This window comes from Mastigoproctus giganteus, chromosome 7 (genome assembly GCF_048544385.1).
Source record: "Mastigoproctus giganteus isolate SK-2022 chromosome 7, ASM4854438v1, whole genome shotgun sequence".
In the NCBI taxonomy this organism is placed as follows: Eukaryota; Metazoa; Arthropoda; class Arachnida; order Uropygi; family Thelyphonidae; genus Mastigoproctus; species Mastigoproctus giganteus.
Window position 1 is genome coordinate 228,675,045 of NC_143581.1, and position 15,488 is coordinate 228,690,532.

At 36.5% G+C, this 15,488-nt stretch overlaps 1 protein-coding gene across 11 annotated transcripts in view; it reads left to right on the forward strand.

The window, feature by feature from the left end:
* LOC150083758 (uncharacterized) overlaps window positions 1-15,488 on the forward strand; it is a 999,111-nt gene that overhangs the window by 385,457 nt on the left and 598,166 nt on the right. The gene's annotated exons all lie outside the window — the stretch shown is intronic.

Here is a 15,488-nt window from a genome sequence, read left to right on the forward strand (position 1 = left end):
TAATTACATGACAATATATAGCCAATGAACTTTCGATCAGTGTTCAAACTGGAAAATAAGTACTCTGACATTTGGATAACAAGATTAATTATGTTTTCTGCTCAAACTTGTCACAGTGATCATCTTAATCTTTTAGAAACTTTTCTTGGATTGCAATAACTAGAATGCTTAGATGTTAATATATATTTTGTTGTGGAAGTGAGCTGGACAGGTATTTGGAACGAATGGAGGGGTGAAATGGGAGCGTATTTTTTTTTTTCTTTTTTATTGGCTGATATAAGCTTGCTTTCTTGCATCATATGCCTCTACTAATGCTAATGTGTAAATAATAACAACAATGGTTAATATAAAAAAGTGAACTTATCAGCCAATGCATTTAAAACTTTGTTTTTAAGCAATTTTATTAAATGCCATAAGAGAGAATAAAATTATAAATTTATAAAATTGCTCCATACATATTTTTATTGTAATTATTGTATGTAATAAATATTGTACACTAATAAATGAATCTCTAATTCCTATAAAAATCAATGAAAAAGTTGTTTCTGTTACTGATAACAGAAATCTCAGATAATAAAAGTTGTACCTATTACCAAAGATTTCTGTTATCTGGGGCATTTTTCTATTTGCCTTAGAAAATTGAGATCCTACTGTTTTAGACCTTTCAGAGGCTTTAATAAATTAAATAATGGAGATATCTTTTTTAATTTCACTAGTAGCACAAGTTAAAGGACATGCATCCGCTTAAATTTTAAAATACATGCACACAACCTTCCATATTTAGAGCTAGTTGTGTAAACTTAATATAAGGATTATTAATTGTGCGAATAAATATGGATCCTAATCTGGTAGGACTAGAAAAGAAAACAAATTTATGTAACTTAAGGAAAGGTTTGATAGTTAATTGCAGGAAATCAGTATTTTGTTTTTTAAGACTGGTTGAATAAACCTGGCTCTGTTGTATTGATTTGCCTTTATTAATCAGGAACTCCCCGACTTATGTAAGGGTTGCGTTCCACAGAACGCTACATAAGTCGGATTTTACATAAGTTGGAATTTCCCCCATGCTTGTGCAGCATTCGCAACTGTGCTTGCTGAATTTATTGAATCAAAAAAGAAATGTTTGACAAACATGTAAATAGAATTATTTATTGTATTTATTCAATTTTTTATCTCATGCGCAGGAAAAATTACAAAAGCATGCAATTTAAAAAAAAATTCAAAATTATAAAATTACAAAAAAAAAAAAGAGGAGACAGGCATAATGTCAATAAGTTTTACCTCTCAAGCATCGTTGCCAGAATCAACGTCTTCAGCTGATAAGTAAGCTGCTGCGGAGGTTGAGGGCTGTGGAGATTTAGAAGGGATCGACTGCTCAACCTTACTAAAGAACTTATTAAAAGTCTCTTAATGTAAAATTTTTCTCACCGTCTACTGCAGACAATGCCTGAGCAAATGTTGTGTATAAATAGTATTCTTTTAAATTCGAAATAACACCCTGATCCATAGGTTGGATGAGTGAAGTCGTGTTTGGCGGTAGAAATATGACTCTCACGTTCGAATTGTAATCATCTAGATGCGTAGGATGTCCAGGAGCATTATCTAATAGAATCAAAATCTTGAAAGGAACATCATTGTCTTTACAATATTTTTCAACCTCGGGAATGAAGCAGCGTTTAAACCAATCCTCAAAGAGAGATATTATTATCCATGCTCTCTGGTTCAATCAGAAAAAAAACACGGGTAGGGTGGCTTTATCGATGCCCTTAAATGCACGAGGATTTCCAGAATGGTACATAAGCAGTGGTGCCGACCGGGCTAGCCGGGTGGGTAAAGTGCCTGCCTGGCAACCCGAAGGTCGCGGGTTTGAATCCCGCCTCGGCTTGGATCAAAGTACTGCAAAAACCTTGGGAGGTGCATTATGGCCACAGAAGCCGATGCGCCAACAACTACAAAAAAAAAAAAAAAAAAAAAACCACAAGCAGTGGTTTTAATCTGTAATCTCCGGCTGCATTAGCCCCAAGCAAGAGCGTGGTTCTATCTTTTGATGCCTTGAAACCTGACATTGTATTTTCCTCTTTGGCAATGTATGTTCGATCCGGCATTTTTTTCCAATACAGAGCAGTCTTGTCAACATTAAAAATTTGCTGCGTTGAATAGCCGCCTATATCAATAATTTTTTCCAATACATCACAAAATTTCTCTGCTGCTGCAGAATCGGCACTGGCGACTTCACTGAATACTTTAATGTTTTGGAAACCAGCACGAAACTATTAACCTATTACACCACCCGTTGCTTGCCACGAACTTGAGTTGGGGTTCGCCGTACTAATCCTTCATATCTTCATAAATACTTGTTGCTTTTGCTTGAATGGTCATTAGACTCAGGGGCACTCGCTTCTGAACCTGATTTTCCATTCATATTATTAATAGCTGTTCCAGCTTCCATATAGCCCTGAACACTGTTGATCTTAAGTGATCCTTTGACATGTTCTTTTATATGCACTGTATTCACTGTTGAAGCAGCAAGACCTAATTCCATGCAGTAGATGACAAACTCTGTCCTGCTTCGTACTTCTTAATTAATCATCTTCATTTCTAAATCAATTTTGTTTTGTTTCGTTTCCAAGCACTGCCAGCACTTGCGCTTTCTGTTGGTCACTTTTCCTTCACCATTCTAATAATAAGTAAATAGGAATGAAGAGAAGATTCTGAAAATTTATTTATGTTTTTTGTAAGATTTCAGTGTAGGGGAACTCTTTTCACCATAATACTGTAAAAATCCACACAATTGCAGTTATCGGTATTATTGCAAATGCAGTGAGATTGAGTTTACTACCCGTTCATAATTAGATGCACTAACAGAAAACCCGATAAACTGGAAATTGCAAATTGTTTTTATTGTTTTATGGTTGTGACTTCCAGAAACGTGCTTTAGAAAAATATCACCAAGTCATTCAAAATTGATTCTTATAATGGGAATATATGGTAACGATGAAAGGGTAGTGCAATTTCCATTATAAAAATGACATTTTAGAGAGATAAATAGCTTAGTAAGATAGCGAAAATTTTCAACTTCCAAGGTCTTGGAATGAATCGCAAAAAAAAAAAAAAAAAGCAATGTGTTATTGGGTTCACATTACGATATTTTCATGATACCTCCATTTATTACTATGGGATGCAAAATACGTTTCCATGATTTTTTTGTTTGTACCGGCCAGCAAAAACTTATGTAAAGTCAAATTTTTATTACGTAAGCCGGGAAGTTCCTGTACTAATAATAAGAATCTCATATACTTGGTTAAAAAAAAAAAAAAAAAAAAAAGAAAGTGCACTTGATCTGTGGAACATTGGGAAAATATTAATTAATTGATTGTAGTCAATTCAGGCTTCTATTAGAATGAGCAGAAGCCTGAAAAACAAGATGCATGGTATTTCAGAGACTGCTGGGAGCCATTGCGGTACAAGTAAACACATGGGTTGTGTTAGGGTAGCTAAGAATAGAAACAGGTGCAGGTATACTTGCGTGTACACCAATGCTAGGAGTTTAGTAAATAAATTTGATGAATTTGAGGTATTGCTCAAAACATCGAAGGCAGATATTGTTGGGATATCAGAGACGTGGTGTCACACAGATATAAGGGATGCAGAACTGCAATTTGGGGAGTACAATGTCTACAGAAAGGATAGACAGGATAGGAAGGGGGGAGGGGTTATGCTATTAGTTAAGAAACACATAAAAACCAAGGAAGTGAAGCCAGTCGACATCGCTGGACAGTGCAGTGTGGAGTCAGTTTGGTGTGACATAAACATTGGGAGATCAAAATTGAGAATAGGAGTGTGCTATAGGCCTAATGACTCTGATGAGTATAATAAGGAACTGTACAGGGAAATAGAGTGGGCCAGTAAATCAGAGTGTCTTATAATGGGAGATTTTAATTTCCCAGATATTGACTGGAATTTGGGGGCTGGTTACTCACACACTAGCAGGGCTTTTGTGGATTTATTGGATGATTGTTTTCTACATCAGCATGTTCGGGAGGCAACTAGAGGGAGTAATACTCTTGATTTGATTATCAGCAGTGATTCTTCATGCATTAAGAATCTGCAGATAAATGAACCACTAGGTGGCAGTGATCACAGTGTGCTGAAGTGGGATTTACTCAAAGAGGTAACTACCATTGGGGGTAAAGGGAAGGGTTATTGCTTCCATGAAGGCGACTACGATGGACTGAGACAATATTTAAATTCTATACAGTGGGACCAACTGATGATGTTACCAACAGCAAATTCAAAATGGGAAGCATTCAAAGAACTTATCTTGGAAGCTACTAGGCTTTACATACCAACTAAGAAATATTGTTCAAGGTTTAGGCCAAAATGGATGTCAGATGAACTAATGAGGCATATGGCAGAGAAGAAAAATGCATGGGATACATACAAATTAACACATGACACAGAAGCCTATGATAGATACAAGTTGATATGCAACCAAGTTACAAAGGAGGTTAGGCAGGCGAAGGCAGATTACGAGAAATCCTTGGCAAGGGATGCAAAGAAAAACAGCAAAGAGTTCTTTACTTATGTAAACTCTAGAAGGAAGGGGATGAATCAGATTGGTCCACTTGATATTGATGGGTCAAGTGTTGATGATCCTGCTCAGGTAGCTAACAAACTAAATGAATATTTTGCATCGACATTCACACATGAGGAGTTATTCAGCAAGGGGAATGCCAGAGGTGTATTCAACTCTAGCAGTAAGCTACAGAATCTTGAAATAACTGGGAGTAAAGTGGAGGAGAAACTGTTGAAGATAAACACAAGAAAGGCACCCGTGGTGGATGTGATCTATCCAGTTATATTAAAGGATTCAGCAAAGGAAGTAAGCAAACCCTTAGCCATAATTATGAGAGCTTCCTTGGACTCAGGGGAGGTACCCATAGACTGGAAATGTGCAAATGTGACCCCAATTCACAAAGGAGGATCAAAGGCTGACACAAATAATTATAGACCTGTGAGCTTAACTTCTGTTCCAGGAAAATTAATGGAGGCACTGGTTAAAGAAGCACTGCAGGATCATTTAGACAAGACTTCAGTTATAGCTCAGACACAGCATGGTTTTGTTAAGGGGAAGTCTTGCCTGACCAACTTGATTGGATACTATGATGCAGTCACAAAAGAACTGGATGCAGGGAATAACTTTGATATTATATACTTGGATCTTAGAAAGGCTTTTGATACTGTTGCACATGGAAGACTGCTACACAAATTGGAGCAGTGTGACATTGGAGGCAAATTGCTGCTATGGCTAAAGGGGTGGTTGAGGGGAAGAAGACAGAGAGTGGTAATCAATGGACACTGCTCATCGTGGACTGATGTTGTTAGTGGAGTCCCTCAGGGCTCAGTGTTGGGTCCATTATTGTTTTCTGTATTTATAAATGATATTGATGATGGTATATCGGGCTTAATGTCCAAGTTTGCAGACGATACAAAGGTTGGCAGGGTTGTCAAGGACACTACTGACACTATGCTGCTGCAACAGGATCTGGAAAGGTTGAGCAGATGGGCTGAGAGGTGGCAAATGAAGTTTAACATTGACAAATGTAAAGTACTACACATGGGAAACAGCAACCCCAGAGCAACGTATCAACTCTGTGGTACAACACTGACAGTGGTAGAGAATGAAAGGGACTTGGGGGTGGTTGTGCAGGCAGATATGAAGTTCTCTGAGCAGTGCAGACGGGCTGCAAGAGTAGCTCATGGAGTATTGTCAATGATATACAGGAATTTTTCCAGCAGGGATAAGGAGGTGATTATTCCATTGTATAAGGCGATGGTCAGGCCACACCTAGAGTACTGTATACAGGTCTGGAGGCCTCATTTCAAGAAGGATGTAGAGCTGCTGGAACGAGTACAGTGAAGGGCAACAAGATTAGTGAATGGAACAAAGGGGTGCTCTTACGAAGAAAGGCTTAAGTTTTGCAAATTACAGTGTCTGGAGACTAGGCACCAGCGAGGTGATCTGATAGAGGTGTATAAAGCCTTGAATGGTTTAAGCATGCTCAATGCTGATGGGATTCTTCCTCTAGCTCAAAAAAATCACCTGAGAGGGCATAAATTCAAATTGAGGAAAGACAGATGTAGGATAGACGTGCGGAAATTTGCCTTTAGCCAGCGGGTGGTTGGTTGATTGGTGGAACAGACTTCCCTCCCTTGTGGTGGAGGTTGATAGCCTAAATAAGTTTAAGGCTCAGCTGGACAGGTATTTTGAACGAACAGAGGGGTGAAGTGGAAGTGGGTTTTTTTTTTTTTTTTTTGGCTGATGCTGCATAAGCTTGCTTTCTTGCATCAAATGCCAATGCTAATGCTAATTATCGCACAGGCAGTTGTTGACAATATGAGCGAAAGATTATTCATCACTATTTCTAACCAGTGACAGCCTGAGGGTAAAAGCACCTGGGTGGTTCTGTTGTGCCCTCTGTTTCACTTTATAAATAAATCTTTTGTTTTATTTTCTTGACATAAACATAACTATGTCAGAAAAATAAAGATTTATTTTACAATAAAAACTTTTATTAAGTAAGAATGATTTAATAAATAGACTTTTCTATATCCCCAGGGGCTCATATCTGGTGAGTATGGGCTTGGCACACCCAGGGTCCTGAGCTGGATATCATCATTCTTCCCTTTCTTGGTGATTCCTTTCTACTTCTCTCTCTCTCTCTCTCTCTCTCTCTCTCTCTCTCTCTCTCTCAGGGTAATAGGGAATTTTTTTTGGCCGGTGCAGCATAAGCCTCAGGCTTCCTTGCACCATATGGCTAATAATAATAATAATAATAATACATTAAATATTTTAATTAGTTTAGTGGTATGCAAAGGATAGTTAGTACAGTTAGACCCTAAACAATACCAATATCTAAATAAAATTGGCTACATTTTTGATTTGAATACCGAAATCTGTTTTCAGGGGTGGATATTTGGGAGGAGTTCTAAAATTTAACTATGTGAGACCAAATGCTAAGAAATCCTCCTAAACACCAAAATCCAGGCCTGAAAACAGATTTCAGTTTTGAAATCCAAAATGCCAGTTTTATTTAGTTATTGGGATCGTTTGAGTCTAATTGTGTCAGTTGTCTCTTACATACCAATAAAGTAATTAAAATAAGTACGTCACATGGATCATTCATCGGTGAAGACAGGATATTAGAGCTGGAAAAGGAATTAGAAAATGTGAATTGGAATATCATCGGTTTGGCTGAAACAAGAAGAAGAAATGAATCACTTATAAATTTATCAAGTGGAAATCTGCTGTACACCCATGGAAACAGTGAAAGGAGTGAAGGTGGAGTTGGGTTACTGGTACATAAAGATTTTAAAAACAACATTTTGGAATTCAAAAGTACATCACCAAGGGTGTCAAGACTAGTACTTGAGCGCCTCCGTAGCCAGGTGGGAAGGAGCAGCAGTGCGTTGCACACGCTTCTTGGTTAGACCGGGGTTCGAGCCCGTCACCACCAAATACGGAGGATGCGGAAAGGTCAAGGGAATGACCACCGCATATTCCCGGAGCAATATGACCTTAGTTGCTAATGCTCCTAAAAACCAAACAACAACAACAACAACAACTAATACTCAAGATTTCTAAGAGGTACAAGCTAAAGATTATAATGATTTATGCACCAACATCGAGCCATGATGATGAAGAGGTTGAAGAAATGTACACTGAAATTGAGAGTCTTCTAGATGAGCAGAAAACCCACTACACTATTATTATGGGGGACTTTAATGCTAAGGTTGGAAAAAGGCAAAACAGCGCAGAAAGAGGAACTATAGGAAATTTTGGAATTGGTGAAAGAAATAAGAGGTGAAAGACTTGTGGAATTTGCAGAATCTCAAGGACTGTCAGTAATGAACACTTTTTTCAAGAAAAGGGTGAACAGAAAGTGGACATGGAAGAGTCCAAATGGATTAACAACTAATGAAATCGACTTCATCCTCACTAACAGAAGATATATTGTGAATGATGTTACTGTTCTGAATAAGGTAAATGTTGGAAGTGATCACAGAATGGTAAGATGTTCACTTGATATAGATGTAGGAAAGGAAAAAAACTTACTCGAGTAAATAATACAAAGGTCTTTGAGATAACAGAGGAGGAGAAAAAGCAGTATGTACTGGAACTTAAGAACAAGTTTGAGCTTCTGCAGACTGCTCAGGACCAAGATATCGATGAGGAATATTACAACTTTCTGAAAGTGATAAAGCCCAAGAAACCTATAGGGAAAAAGAAATCCAAAGAAGAAAAAATTAGTCAAGAAACACTTGTCATGATGAACCGAAGACGACAAATGAAGAGCAAGAAAAACACTGACAGGGAGAAAATTGAGTATACTGAGTTATGCAAAGCCATTAGAAAGAGACTCAGAGAGGACATAAGAAGATTTAACACAAGAAAAGTAGAACAAGCATTAAGGGAAAACAAAGGATTTAAATCAGCAGCCATGAGCAGTAATACAGAAAGACAAATGATACTGAAACTGAAGAATAGCAATGGTGTACTTATAAACAGCAGAGTAGGCATAATTCAAATAGCAGAAGACTACTATAGAGAATTATACAAGGAGCAGGGGAATGATGCCAGAAGTGGGGAAGATGGATTGCAAAGTAACAACACATACGACATGCCTGATATTCTTCCTGATGAGGTAGAACATGCATTGAAGAAAATGAAGAATCAGAAAGCCCCGGGGGAAGATGAAGTTACTGTAGAGTTGTTAAAATTGGGTGGAAGAGATATAACACAAAAACTGGCAAGGCTCTTCACAAAGTGCATTAGGAAAGGTGTGACGCCTAAGCAGTGGAATAATGCAATCATAGTTTTGCTGCATAAGAAAGGAGATAAATCAGAAATTGGAAATTATAGACCAATTAGTTTGTTATCCCACATCTACAAGTTGTTCACAAGGGTCATTACTAACAGATTAGAAAGAATACTTGATGAGAGTCAACCAAAAGAGCAAGCTGGCTTTAGGACAGGATTCTCAACTATGGATCACCTTCATGCAATATCACAGCTAATGGAGAAAGCAAATGAATATAAAACACCATTATGCCTGGCATTTGTGGATTATGAAAAGGCATTTGACTCCATACAGTATAAGGCAATGTTTCGGGCAAAGACAAGGCATAGATACCCCATATATTATGATTTTGAAGAAAATATATGAGAGTGCTACCTCCTTTATTAGACTAGACAAAAACAGTAGGAAATTTAAAATTGAGAAAGGAGTTCGACAAGGAGACACAATATCTCCGAAGCTGTTTACTTCTGCCCTTGAGGAAGCTTTCAGAAGATTAGATGATCGCAGAAAGGAGTCAATGTGAACGGAGAGTACCTAAACCATTTACGATTTGCAGATGACATTGTGGTCATAAGCCACGATCCCAAAGAATTAGAGGAAAATCTTAATCAGTTATGCGCAGTTAGTAAGGATTTTGGACTAAAGATGAATATGGCTAAAACAAAAGTAATGATGAACAAGTATGCCACAGAAAGGGAAATAATGATTGAAGGAACAGTAATTGAAAAGGTGGAGTCATATACTTATCTGGGACAAGTTATTAGTTGTAATAATGATAAATGGCTGGAAGTCAAGAGAAGAATAAATTTCGGATGGATAGCATTCAGGAAATATAGTCACATACTGAAGAGCAATATCCCAGTTTGTCTGAAACGTAAAATAATGAACCAATGTATACTCCCCACCATGACTTATGGAAGTGAAACTTGGGCACACACCAAAAGAATGGAAGAGAAGCTGAGAACTACACATCGAAGAATGGAACGAATTATATTGGGAATCAGACTGTTAGATAAGAAGTGAAATACATGGATTAGGCAGCAAACTCAAGTAAAGGACATTCTTATCAAAACTAAAGAACTAAAATGGTCTTGGGCAGGACAAATTGCTTGAAGACATGATGACAGATGGACTAAGAAGATAACAGAATGGTACCCAAGAGGAGCTAGAAGAAAACCTGGAAGACAAAGGCGTAGATGGATAGATGAAATTCATGAGATTTTGGGTAGTAAATTGATGGCCAGTGCTCAAAACAGAAGGAACTGGAAAGTTGCTGGAGAGGCCTTCATCCTGCAGTGGATTGAAAATGGCTGATGATGATGACTTCACATGGAAGAGAGTCTTTAGTAGTATTTCGTTCAATTTTCATTCCTGTGATCACGACATACGGTCGAAAAGCATTGTCAGCTTCAGGAAGGAAAATCATTTTGAATATTTTCATTAGATTCTCTTAATTGCGTTAATTTGATTTTTAATTGTTTTAAATTGATTTGAATTGTTTTAAATTGGTTTTTTAATTATTTATATTTTACTCTAATGTACCGGTAAGTTGTCGATTTTTTTCGTTTTTTCCGTTTTAATTTCTGGAGGGCATCAAAGGGAAGTGTTCTTCGTACTATATTGAGGTAAACTCCTCTTATCATTTTACAAGTAGTATTTCGTATAATGCATAGTGTCCTCAAATTTTAAGTAAATTATAATTATTTGAAAATAGGAACAAATTTTACTCTTCCCTTGACTTGTGCCCAATGAGAAATTGAATTTCAGCAGAAAATATGAAAGGGCAAATATTAGTGCTTATAAACTGAAGATAAAATACAACATGGCTTAAACCAGCAGTGCCATTCTTATCAAAACCATTTGACTAGCCTATATAAGATAATAGTGTACAGTTTTAGAATGGAAATAATAAAGTAAGAATAATATATTTTGGCATATTCTTAATATATAACAATTTAATTATATATAAAGTATTGAGATTCATGGTGCCCCCAATCAGTCAGCAATTGCCCTTTTCATATCTGCCCAAAAGTCAGCCCTGTTTCTAACAAAGGTACTACAAGCACAGCAGAAAGAAATAAAATAATTTATCACAACCTGATTGTGAATATATATATTTTGAATCTTGAGATATGCCAATGTTACAGTGAAAATTCAATATTGGAGAAACTGAAATCTTTGCTCTAAATTTAAGAGTAAGTTATCATGTTTTACATTTGGAATTTGTAAGTAGAAATCTTGTTCCTCTGAACTATTCCAAATTGATTAAAATGCGAAGTGATCAGTGACAATTATTCAACTGCTAGCACATCATTATAACAAATGATATGCTGGCAATTGAATCATGCAGTGAATTTTTTTTTTTTTTTTTCTTTCTCTCAAGCATTGAAATCTCCCAATGCCAAGTGGAATTCCTATACCCTATGCACAATCATGATTAAGTAAAGGATGTAATTTAGCATAATCCAAAGAAAAAAGAAACAAGATCATCCGTATTGTGAAGAATTGTTAAAGTATTTATGAATTATTGAATAAATTGCATTTTTGTTATGCTTTTTATTTGGATTTGAAATAAATATTTTTATTTGAAATTTGTATATTTTCAAATCTAACTAGAAAAAAATTGTTTCATAATGAGTAAGAATTTAAATCTATATATCATAAATGTGATCTTAATTTTTAAAAAAAATAGCATTTCAACCCTTTGTCACTAGTCCATGTAGGAAAAAAAAAAAAAGAAAAAAAAAAAAACAGAAAATGTTATTTAAAATTCTTATAACTAATTTACAAAATGCACAACATTTAGATCCTTTTCTAGGAAAGTATGGCGAGACTTCCCAGTCCTCACTCGGATGTTTTAAATACCTTAGTGGGCTGGTAAGAATAAAAATCAACTTTCACACCTGGTTATATGGAGTGATCATTAGTATTCATTCTTCCATTCATTTTTAATTTTGCAATTTGAATTTAACACATGCTAAATTTTAATTATCAGGTTTATTAAATATTAGTATCTTATACTTTTTTTTTTTTTTTTGTGCCTATTGTTTTTATTGTGCCTATATATTGACCCCAGGGGCTCACATCTGGTGAGTTTGGGTTTGGCACACCCAGGGTCCTGAGCTGGATATCATCATTCTTCCCTCTCTTGGTGATTCCTTTTTACTTCTGACTCTTGTTTTCTCTCTCTCTCTCTCTCTCTCTCTCTCTCTCTCAGGGTAATTCAGAAATTTTTTTTTGGCTGGTGCAGCATAAGCCTCAGGCTTCCTTGCACCACATGGCTAGTAATAATAATAATAATAATAATAATAAATACTTGATTGCAAAATGGCCACATTAGAAGTATAGGTAAACTGTGTTCAGAAAACTGTGGCTGTGCAGAAGCTGGTAGTTGCCTCCAGTATAGTATAGGCAGTCCACACTTTTTTGCTCATGACATTCTATACAGTGGGATCAACTGATGATAAAGGTAAGATAATAATGGGGTTATACTAGTCAAAACCTAAACTATAATTTCGCTGATTTTATTATATAAAAGTTAACAAATATACAAGTTAGTGCAATTGCATCATTTCAGTACATAGCTAACTACTTAAGTAGTTATAAATTGGCGTCATTAAGTACTGTATATCTCATATTGTGAATACCTTCACAATGAGTTGCCATGATATTGCACTACCTCGAATAAGTAACGCTTCACCATTGGAGAAGACTTTTGTTACCTATTCTCAGTGGATACCATCACCCATACAGCACCATTTCTGAGCTTATTGGCTCCTCATCAGTGGGTGGGTGAAATGATGCAGTTGCATTAACTTGTACATTAGTTAAACTCTTTACATAACCTGAGGCTTTGGCCCTAAATTATACCATAATCTAAATTACTCCATACTATCAGGCATCTCTCATATTGTGGATTTATACTTCGCAACTGGGATGTCATCATTGCAACACCGCAGTACCTGCCCACCCACTGATGAGGAGCCAATAAGTTCCAAAATGGTGCCATATGGGTGAAGATATCCGCTGAGAATAAGTAACAGTAGTCTTCTCCTATGGTGAAGCGTTACTTATTCGAGGTAGTGCAATATCAAGGCAACTCGTGAAGGTATTCACAATATGAGATATACTTAATGATGCCAATTTATAACTACTTAAGTAGTTGGCTGTGTACTGAAATGATGCAGTTGCACCAACTTGTAAATTAGTTTACCTCTTTACATAACCTGAAGCTTTAGCCCTAAACTATACCATAATAAAAGTTAACATTATTTACTGTAATACACAATAGTTATTATAAAAGAATGTACTATATTAACTGTGCAAATGCAGACTTAATCCACAAAAACAAGAATGCAACTTGCTTAAATGTAATGTTTTTCTTTATTCAGTCTATAATTATTCAGAACTATTGAGGAAAGCAATTCAGCTTTAGTCCTTATTCAGTATGGGTGAAGATATCCGCTGAGAATAAGTAACAGTAGTCTTCTCCTATGGTGAGGCATTACTTATTCGAGGTAGTGCAATATCATTGCAACTCTTGAAGGTATTCATGTGAATTTATACTTGTGTGCATAGTGCTACAATCAGAGTTCAGTTTCAGCTATTATCAGGTTGACCCCTCTGACTATTCAGGGCCACCTAGTTTAGTAAAGGCCTCCAGTGTAGTATAGGCAATCCACACTTTTTTGCTCATGACATTCTCCTGGTAAAATGAGTATAATGCAAATGTTACATGAAGCATATTTTTCCTTAAACTTAATACTCTAAACATGGGTGATTTCAGACAGATTGAAAGTAAAAATATTTTTTTCAGAGACATGTAATAACTATTGCAGTTACCTCAGACAGTTTTTAAATTCTGTACAGTCAGACCAACTAATGTTGTTACCAACAACAAATTCTAAATGGGAAGTATTCAGGAAAATAATCATAGAAGCTACTACGCTTTTCCTATCAGTAAGAAATACAGTTTAAGGCTTAGACCTAAATGGATGTCAGATGAGCTATTAAGACAAGTGGCAGAGAAGAAAAATGCATGGGATGCATATAAATTATCAGGTGATATAGAACCCTATGGTAGATATAAACTAGTCTGCAATCCAGTCACAAAGGGGGTTAGGCAAGCCAAGGTAGATTAAAAGAACTTTCTGGTAAAGAATGCCAAGAAAAGGAGCAAAGACTTCTTTACTTATATTGATAGTAAAAGGAAGGGGCTCAATCATATTGGGCCTACTTGATGTCAATAGTTTAACTGTTGATGATCCTGCTGAGGTTGCTGATGGGCTGACTAAGTATTTTGTTTCTACAATAAAATGGGCACCTGCGGTGGATGGGATTTATTCAGTTATATTAACGGAGGCAGCAAATGAGGTGAGCAAATCCCTAGCCATCATTGTGAGAGCATTTTTGGATTTGGGGGAGGTTCCTATGGACCGGAAATGTGTCACTCCTTGATCCCCAATTCACAGGGGGGGGGGGGATCAAGGGGATGATATGAATGGTGGTGGACCTGTTGGCTTTACTTCTGTTCCAGGGAAAGCGATGGAGTCACTAGAGAGGTGGTGGAGAACTGTCTCGAGAGGAGTACAGTTGTGCTTCAGTATCAGCACAGATTTGTTAAAGGGAGATCTTGTCTCACTGGTTTGATCGGATGCTGTGATGCAGTGCAAAGGAGCTGGATGTTGGCAGTAATTTTGATGTTATATGTTGTGGAAGGTTTAGAGTTTGGTTGTCATTAGACACTGCTCTTTGTGGAGTGTAATTGAAGTCCTGCAGTGTTTGGTACTGTGTTCATTGTTGTTTTCTGTGTTTGTTGATCATATTGATGAGGGCATATCAGGCTTAGTGTCTGATAAAAAAAAAAAAGAAAAAAAGTTAATGTTATGCATCTGTAGTATATGTGTTTATTGAAGTACATTAATGAATGAATGATTTCCAAAAAAGGTGGAAAGGGTAAATTTTTAGCAGTAAAATATCAAGAGTGTAATGCCAGAAAATATGGTGTGAGTATTGTGGCAGTATGGATAGATTCACTTGTGCTGTGCTGGATGGATACGTGGATACACTGTTCAGTGGCATATTCAGAACAACCCACTCCACTGAAAAATAGCTTAAATGAGTGTATATCAGGCAGTTAATCTCTCCTGTTATAAATGGGAATAGAGACATGATACATTCATTCCTGGAATTCATCATGTTCTTGACAGTTGTTTGGAGAGCTTTGGAAACCCAATCTCTCACTGTATTTAGTGATCTGGTTATAGCTGACAGTATTCAATTTCAGCATTTTGTGTTTATTACTAAGCAACATTTAATATAGACTTTAGTTCAGTAGCAGTGTTTTGGCACAAATGGATATTGTGCAAGTACAGTTAGTGTGATTTGTGCACTATATTATGTTGTGTCTTTCACTATATTATATATTATGTTGTGTCTTTTTATACCATCTGTTGGAACTTATGATACCTTTTAGATAACAAATCCAGTGAAGTTGTGCATGAGTATTGACAATACAATCAACCTTAAGTTTCTCTTCATACTATCGATCCCATTCACTGAAGGCTGTTTATAATAACCAGTAAACACCCATGTAAGTTGAGAAAGGAATTGAAAATGGCGTTGGCG